This window comes from Pygoscelis adeliae, unplaced genomic scaffold (genome assembly GCF_000699105.1).
Source record: "Pygoscelis adeliae isolate BGI_AS28 unplaced genomic scaffold, ASM69910v1 Scaffold83, whole genome shotgun sequence".
In the NCBI taxonomy this organism is placed as follows: Eukaryota; Metazoa; Chordata; class Aves; order Sphenisciformes; family Spheniscidae; genus Pygoscelis; species Pygoscelis adeliae.
Genome location: NW_008824467.1, coordinates 41,881 through 51,346, shown reverse-complemented (window position 1 = coordinate 51,346; position 9,466 = coordinate 41,881). Strand labels below are relative to the sequence as shown.

General features: G+C 37.9%; 1 long non-coding RNA gene across 1 annotated transcript in view; it reads left to right on the top strand.

Annotated features, from left to right (window-relative positions):
• The window catches only part of LOC103914448, a 21,689-nt gene that overhangs the window by 11,680 nt on the left and 543 nt on the right, over positions 1 to 9,466 (top strand). The window contains exons 3-4 of the long non-coding RNA XR_663462.1: positions 4,275 to 4,352; positions 8,319 to 9,466. The exon at positions 8,319 to 9,466 is cut by the window's right edge and continues 543 nt beyond it. This is a non-coding gene — a long non-coding RNA (uncharacterized LOC103914448). The remainder of the gene's footprint in view (positions 1 to 4,274; positions 4,353 to 8,318) is intronic.

The following is a 9,466-nucleotide window of genomic DNA, read 5'->3' as shown; positions in this document are numbered from 1 at the left end:
TGCCCCTTTCTTTCCTTCTCTTCAACACATACCTCTGTCATTTTACTCCCCTGTTCCTCAGCACATGGCCATCTCTGTCTGCTATTAGACTGCTAATCCATATAGTAAATCTTTTTTTTTTTTTTTTTCCCCCCTTTTTTCCTCTCCTAGTTAGGCTAATGCAGAATTACTAGAGATGGTCACCATTTATTTGGAATTAGGAATTTCTAGAGTACTTGTCATCATTTCCTTTTTGTTTTCACCCCCCCCCCCCAAAAAAAAAAAAAAAGGTTTCTATGATAAAGAAGTTATCTGATACTTCTCAAAAGGTGGTTGCTGGCATACTCAGAGCAGTTGGTCTTCTTCACTAAGCTTGTAGTTTGGAAATCCAGACTGCAGTTGAATTCAACTCCTGTAAATCTTGAACGAGACTTGATGAACAGGAATTCAGTTGTGGTCCACATGAAAAGAAAAAAAAAAGCTAGAAAAAGTAACTCTGGGGGCTTTCTAGTTTGTTTCTTAACTATAAAAACCTTGGGAATGCTTAACAGGAGTGTGCTCATTTTACTAAGTTTAGCATGTCTTAAATCTGTTTTTTTTTCCTCTTGATGGATGTACCTGAATGTTTGAAAGATGCTTTTAGTGTGTAGGAATGGAGAGTGGGTAGCAAGAAATTAATTTTAGCATTTTGATGTGACTGATACAGTAGATTTAGTCCAGCTCTGTTAAAATCATTTTATGATATCTGTTTTAAAGCTGGGCAAAACCTGTGCTCCCCTACTATTGCTCTTAAAGAGGACATGGCTTAAAATGGAAGAATAGGCATTAGAGTTTTGAAATGCTGGCTAAACAGAGCCTTTGCAATAGCAAAAAAGTTGTTTCTCGGTTTGTTGAGCAGAGGAGAAAAGAAGAGTCTACTCTAGAAATCCTTCTGTTTTTGAAAAAAAAAGTAGCAGTAAGTAGTTCTGGAGTCTGGATGTGTAAGAGCCAGTAAATAGACTGGGCATTTATTTTCCTCCACCTTTGCTTTTTCTGATTTTTAGTCTCAATTTTTATTATTTGTATATTTTCAAGAGAATGGACGCTAAGGAATTGAAAACATATTCCTCATAGCTCATAACTGCCTCTCTGAAGTTGGCCTCCATGTTTCAGGCAGAATTGCTTGTTGTTGTAGAACACTGTCTCAGACAGCACTTCCCAGATCAGTGGTTTTCTTTCCCCCTGACTTCTCAAAGTGGGAGTGAATGGTTTTGTGTGTCACATGTTCTGCCAGGAAGGCAGGCTTCCAAGGGTAATAATCCTGTTAGTCAGATGTTTAGGGGTGATCCACTCTGGTAATTTATGGATGAAGTTTACTAGATTAATTTTTTTCCTAGTGATTATCAAATACTGAGGCTATCAATTTGAGTCAGTATATGGCTTTTATGCCTTGTATAGACTTGCAGTAACTTTAGTTTTCAGTCCATCCTAAAGTTCAGTAGTTCTGTTTTGCATCCTGATCCTTTGGTTATTTAAGCCAAGCCTGTACTCGCATAATAGTCGCACAGGAAGTACTAAGAAATGAAAATATGGTGTGTATCAATGGAAGCATTTATTTAGAAGTGTTTGCTTCATGCTAACAGCTGGAATGTTGTAAGCCTTACATCCTACTCTGCAATGGAGCATTGCTTTGCACTTTTTCTCTCTCTGTATAGCTCATCTCACAACATTAATATCAGTTGTTTTGAGCTGCTATAATTGACTAAAAGTTCTTGCTGTGTTTTTCTAACACTCTAGTTTTCAGTGTATTTGAACATCTAAGTAATTTCTGCATTTTATAAAGCACATAGCATGGCAAGATGTCCTTTTTTTTTTTTTCTTTTTTTCTTCTTTTTTTTTTTTTTCTCCTGGTGGATTGTAGTAAGTCCTGAGTGGACTTTTCTACACCGGCATCTTTTTTTCCATTCCAGAATCTTCCTCCACTTCGCCAGGATCCAAACCATGATTCCCCGGCCTTTCAGCATTGCTCACAAGGCAGATACTTAAAGTCCTGTGGCTGCCCATTCAGGACTTTGGTACAGTTAGAGCAGACCAGTTACTGCATGTGGAGTACATCCACGTGATTATTATCTACCAATATTGGCCACAGTATTTGCTTTTGAAGAGATATTAAGAAAATAGGACATTACTGAATTTTTTTCTCCACAGAAAATTACTGTGAAAGATATCTGGGGGGTTGTGTAGGGTTTTTTGGTGGTGGTGGTGGGGTTTGGTGGTGGGGTTTTTTGGGGGTTTGCAGGGGGGGGTGGTTTGTTGTTTTTTTTTAACCCTGGAGCATAGTTGTGAGTATACCTTACAATTTACACCTTTTTCCTCCTGCCCCATTCCCAAAATCCACCATCAAACTGCAGTCCCTCTAAGTTCTTATGAATTCAAGTTGAGGGTCCTTTCTTTGTCATTTAACTGCAGGTGCTTATTTTATTCCTATTAAAATATTAATAGGGATGACAAGGCCTATGGGCTAACTTGAAAACTTCTCAGACTCCATCGAAAACATAGACGCTTATATTCATCATAATGAGTAATACTGTATTCTAATGCTTATTCCTTCCTCCTAAACACAGGAAAATACACATTTTTGTATACTTTGCTGGTTTGAGCACGCATGTCCTGTGGTAGAGCTGAACTGCTATTGCTGTTTCCCACCATGAGTTTTCATACAAAGAATGTGACTACACAATAAAATCAAGGCATAATTGCAGGATGGGTGATCAGTGATCATAAATAGCAACAGGAGAGCTCAGGGGTTACTTGGTATCTTTCATTCAAGTGGCTCAAATATTCAATGTGAACATTAACTGATGAATTCACAGAGTGCCCTGTGCTGTGTGTTAGTTATTCTGTGTTAGCCATACCCAGAGAGCTTAACTGGCTTGTCTGAGATCATAAATGCGTAATCTAAAATGCGAAATAAAATCTGGTGCTTTAATCAGTAGAAAGCACTGTGGTTTGTACTGTGGAAAATCATGGGAGAGTGTTATCAGCTCAGGCACTGCCTTAGGCTCTGTGTTTTAAGTTTCCCTCCTCTGTTTCCTACTTTATAGTAGGATTTTCTCTTGGAAAGATGATTCAGGTAATCTTCTGATAATTTCTCCAAGCTACATCTAGTCTGGTTGTGAGAACTAATAGTCAACATGCAATTCCAAGAAATGAAAACATTCCTCAGGTTTCAATATAAATACAATAGTAAGCAGGTGAGTAAAGCTGGTCCTCCAGGAATTTAAGTGACGAGGCAAGTTTTGATTCCCAAAGCGTGAACAAGTTTGAATGGTGTGATTTATAATGTTCATCTCAAAACATTGACAGTTCAACATTCAGGCATTGTGCAGAAAGAATTTTCAATTCACAAAACCCCAAAGGCCCAGGAGGCAGACCCAGCAGGAAAATAAATTTAGGATCTTCAGCATCGTATGCAACTTGTACCTGACCACTTCAGTGTTTAATGAGAGCAAGATGAAGAAATGCTCTGATCTTCATCCTGAAGTTGAGGAACGGAAGCACGGGATGTTTCCAGCTCAGATTCACCATAACTGAGGTGTATTAGCCTGGCATTTATTCAGTCTAGCTTCCCACTGTAGTCAGCGGCCGGCTTTGGATCTTACCCATTTTCCATAGGAAAATTTTCCTATAGCAGTCATAGGCCAGTACCTTAAGCATTAAATCCTGCTACCAGCTATTTTATTGTATGTCTTTTATAATGTGTTGGAATTCCTTTAATGTCTAAAATATAGGGTGCTAACACAGAATTATAGCTGTGTCAATGATCTTAGAAAGTAGTAAGTTCTAGTTCACAGTTCATTGTGAAAAGATAATCAAAGCAGTGTTGCCCTTGTCTCCTGCAGTCATCAGCAAAGGTAATAATCTTCATTAAATAGTCTTTCGCCAGTGATATCTGGCAGAAGAGAATGGGCATGTGGTCTCACAATACCCTCAGTAAGTTTATTAGTACGGACATCCTCATACAAAATTTCTTAAAGAGATTTAAAAAAAAATCCATCCTATGCTCTTTTTAAAAAGCCTGTTGAATGCAGATTGCCATAAGCAATATTGTTGAAATACTCTAGGGACAGCTCTTGTTGTCATGGGTACTCAAAAATACGTACTGCGCATAAAATGCAGCTAGGTCTCTGGGTCAAGCTCAACTGACATTAGACTCTTGGTTTTAGTAATGCGGTCTGTCACATGAACAGCATTTGATTGCATTTAATGAATCTCTCTTTGTTAGTAAGAAATTGTATATATTTATGTCACTACAGGTTTATCAGCCAAGGTTAACGATTTGGGTAAGCCAGAAAATCTTTCCAACCAGCCGAGGGGATGGGGGATTTCCAAAGGTAAAGTTATTTATGCAATTTCTTTCATCTAATAAACAGTTTACTAAGATGAAAGTTTTCTGGAAAAAGCCCAACACTGAAAGTTCAATGGATTTTATTTTATAACTGCTTCAAGAGACTAGCCAGCTCTCATGATTTCATCACGAGTCTCATGGTGTTCTGTTTTTCTTAAAGCCTTGGCTCCTTGAGCCGGGCAGTTAAGTGAGGATTTCAGCTTTCATTTTAAAATGATGTTTTTAGCCTTCAGGCTTGCAGAAAACATGGACTCTTGCTGGCTACATACCAGAAAGTAAACATAGTAATTTTCAAGAGCTCATATTTCTTAAGCCTGTCTCATGATTTTACAAGCTTGACATCTGAGTTATGAATGCTTGATTTTGGCAATTCTCTCTTAGCAATACAGATGAAAAAGTCAATGATAATGCAGGAGGAGGAGGGAGGTGGTGGTGTTTTTCTTTTGTTAAGTTTTCTGCTTGTGGTTTACCTGGCTTGAGTAACAAGCATACAAAGCATGGCAGTTTTCATTTGAGTTTGACAATAAGTACCCCAACATAAATGCAGAAGATGTGGCTTGTCAGACAAGATTCATAAGATTTTGTTCTGTTACCATTGCTGGTTTCATAAATGTGAAACTGGATATGAAATTTGAGTAGGAAAATAAAACAGTTACTCAGAACCATAGAATGTACATGTTTTATTTTCATATTCCCTTTCATTACTGACTCAAAATCTGGCAAAAAAAAAGGTAAGTAAGTAAAGGACAGAGCACATCGAAAATAGTTTTGATTGGGTTTCAATTATTATCTAGACTCCAGCTCCCTGTTAACAAAACTCTGCTATTTCATCTGGATAACACTATTTTTTCCACACTTTTTCTTCATAAAGGAACTTCTAAAATTTATAGCTGGGCTATTTGCAATCTGCTATTTGCAGACTCATGTGCCAGCGTGCCAATCTTTAAATTAACATATATGGCAGTACTGCCATTCCTAACATTGAAAGTATTTCAGAAGTTCAGCTGAGTAGGCTGATAGCAATGCCAGATTATGATGAATGTGCTATATATGGTTAGACATATATTAAATGTATTTGCTAATTTTATGAATCAGCTGTGTGTTAACTAGATAGTTTTTGTCCAAAATTTTAAGTTAGCAGCTTTTAGTAAGTTGTCATTCATCATTAAAGTTGCTCGTGAAACACAGGAATGAAGCTGCGAACTATGTGCAGCATAGTTAGTAACAATGCTGCATTATATTGGATTTATGAATAGCCATGTTTTTATGCTGTGCATAGCTTAAAAAAAGTTTAACAAAAGGGATAATTGTTTCTCAACTGGTCAAAAAATATTACACCTTTTTTCCTCTAAAGTGATTGGATTCCTGCTTTTTAAATATGATGCATTTCTTCTAGCCTTTATGTAATTCTTCAAAAGATATTTGGCATATGCTTACAAGGAGCAGTTTTTAGAACTATCTCCAAATTTTATTTCACAATTGATCTTCAAAAGCAACTTGAATATTAGCTGCACACAATCCAGCTTCCAGCACAGTATCAGCCTTAACACAAACTGGATGTCTTTGGAATCTAATTTTTGTCATCTGTCTTATAAAATTAATAGGGGCAAATTGCTGAAGAAGACTGCAGAAAGCACTCAGTCCTTCAGCTCAACAGTTGTATGTACTCAATGCTAAACAACTTGAAAGAATAAAGTAAAATTAATAGATTTTTTTGAAACTCTTATTTCAGATAAAAGTGCTTTTTTTTTGTTTTCATGCAACCAACAAATATGAAAGGTTACACTTCTTAAAGACAATTTATTTCCAGACCTAGAAGGGTCATATGGGACTTTTTATCTTATGATTGTATGGCAGAATTTCAGGACTGAGATTGTTTTCACAGCTGAAAAGGAACTGCCCAACACAATGCTTTTGGAAATTTGCCCAGACCTTTGGTCTGTGTGGTGTGCCTGTTTGCATATGTAAGTTTCTAGTTTTCTTCTCATATCCTGTAATGATACACAAGTAGCAAATTTAGTCAACATAAAAACAAAAATATTATCACGAGGATGGAATTTTCTAGAGTCCTGTGAGGAAACACGTTTGTGCAGTCACTAAAATTTAAATGTTATTTTTTCATTCTGAAATTGTCTCTTGCAAAATCCCTGGCTTGGCTGTAGCAAAGGCAAGGTATGTTTCTACTCCTACTTCTTTCCCTGGCTTGCAGAGCCCTTCTGCATATGTGCTGATCGAAGTCTGCTCAGTTCCTCCATTTCTGATGCCTTGAAGGGAGAGGGCATCGTTTGCCCTTAGGAAAGGATTTTCAGCCTGAAAACAGCTCCTGGCTGTGTGCAGTGCAGAACCCTGGGGGAATTCATGTATCCAAAAGCAGAATTTATCCTGTGATAAAGACAGTGGGAAAGCCATGGGGCGGCTTTATTCTCAGCACAAGTAAATGTAGCAAATACGGACATTGCAGTGAAAATTATGGCTCTGAAGAGCCAGGAAAGGAAAATTGCTGAAAACTGCACTTTCTTAGTAGTTGTGAGACTGCTGTGTGTTTAATTCCTAATTCAGAAATTCACAACTCTTAGCTCAGAAAAATTTAACTTGGAGAAGATAACTTCAATTTCTTAAACAAACTAAAAGCAATCTGCTTATATGACAAATATGTCCTAAGCAATAAAAGTAATAAAACACCTTTACAATTCTGATCTCTTAAACACAAAACCCACAGATTTTTTCCATAACTTACAAAATATATCACTAGCTAAAATTCTTTTTGTTTAAGATCCCATAGTGACATAGCATCATCAAAGTACTTTAAGCACATGCTTAGCCTTTAGGCTTCCTACCAAGGCTTAAACTGAAATATATAGTTAAATGCTTTGCTGAATAGTCATAGACTTCAGCGATGGATGGTTAAGTATGGTTAACAAAAACCTATCTGAGGCAACTGGTTGACATGGCACACCATCTCTGTACTTGTCCAGAGACAAGTAATGCACTATACCCTACTCTGCCTTTAGAGTTCGCTTCTCAATGAGGTACTATAGGAAAGTCACTTAATAGCGTACACTATCTGCTTAAGCTTTAAGGTGTTTATAAGATGAAAGGTCTAAGCTGTAAAAGGTTCTCTTAAGAGTAAGATGATCTTTCATAACTAAGATGCGCTTTTATGATGGAGGCCAAGTGGAACCATAAAATGGAGCTTGGGGTTTAAAAAAAGCAAGCAAACAAATTAATTTATTGGTAGATAATACCATTAATATTAGTTTCTTGGTTACCCAAGTTGGTACTGAGTTATATTTTCAAAGGGGCTCAGTACCATCTGTAGATTTGTGGCCATGAGTTTCACATTCATGATGCTGAGACGCTGTGCTTCACGTGTGCAAAACAGGTAATTGCTCGTTTTCAGACATATTTCTATGCCAGAACTACTGCACACATAGCACCTGCAGGTGCAGTTTTAGGTCTGAGCTGTCCCAGCTATTATGAAGGGCACAGAAATCACTTGGTTTGGCAAGAGTGAGAAAAATAATTTTGAGGAGCAGTGTAAGGATGCACAGGTGGCGGTCAGCTGCAGAAAGGGTTGTCACTCCATAGCTTCTTCCCCTGTAACTTTGCTGGGATGGTTGGGGTCTCCACAGCTACAACAAATGCCCACATTCCCCAGTGCAGTAGTGGAGGATGGTTGTTGGCTCAACTCTTTTGCATTTTGGCTCCTGGGGCACACTCGTTCATCCCCAAGTGAACAGTTTTCCTCAGATGCTGCAAGGCTTGCCTGGTTTTTAAGCGATCCTTTGCTCTCTGTGGCATTAGTATTTACAGGTGATTAAGCCATGTTTAGTAGATGTCTACTTCTGAACTAAAGGTAGGGAACTATGGAAACCTCAGGACAGGAGATGGGAGGAACCCACCAAACAGACTTCACCAAAGCACAGCTAATACTGTTTTTTCCTCTCCACAGGGAAGTCTCCCCATCTCGAAGGAAGTAAATCGCAAGAAGAAAAGTGAGGTGGAGGGGGCATACCCGGTTCCAGTGAATGGCTATGGACACCATTTCACCAAAATCGATTACCTCTACTCTTTTTAATCATAATTTCTCCATTTGTATTACATATGGTGTATGGGTTTGATGAGGTCATGGTGTCATATATCGGGAATTGTTTCTGTGTAAATCATCAAGTGTAAGAAGAAACTATGGGACTCTGAGCCTTGCTTTAGAGAATAACAGTGGACAAACGTGTACCATAAAAAATAGTTTTTAACATTCTGACTCAAGCGAAAGCTCTCAGAATTTCACACTGTGAATCCATGTTTACAAACATTACAGGTGGGCCCTCAGGCCTGGTTCTACCACAGCAATGTCTTCCACTACTCAAACTCCACTGCTCACATGCAACTGGTAAAATGCTCTCTCCATTTCCACCATCCCAAACTGCTTCTTGCAGAGGCTGAGAGTCCCCCTTTTTTTTTCATTTAGATGTAACAAGCCTAGTAGTTTATTTTCATCGATTGTCTGTATATCTCTATATTTTATCCATGTACTCTTTTGATGTATAGAAGTAGTATGAAACTCATGGTTTCCTTGTGGTAAGTGATCGTGATGCTGCCACGGGATTTGAGACACTGATGAATGGTGCTATTTTGGACTTTAAATATGCTCCTTGGCAAGGTAGCTCTGATGGAGTTATTTTTTATTTCCATGTTCTGAGAAGGTGTTGGTACTTTGTTTTTCTGAATGTTGTTCTTTAGACTGGACTGACTTGTTTACTTGTGTCTTCAGTGTGGCTTTCTTATTCAGTGCTGTAGGTGAGTAACTACTTATAGTGTACAAGTGAGGAACTGATTCCGTATCAGGGTCCACTCACAAACATGCAGTTATAGTGGGAGCAATCACAAAACTGTAATTTACGTAAAATCTCCTTTCTGACTCCTATCCACCTAATGGAGAAAGACGAGCAATAATTTTCCACCAACCTCTCAAAATCTCTTTTGATTTTTGTCTTTTTTTAAAGCCTTTTTTTAAAGAAGGGACAAGTTTTAATGTCCTCTTCGAATCCATAAAATAGGGGATATAGTTAGAAAAACACAACAAATTTCTGGGAGGAGAAG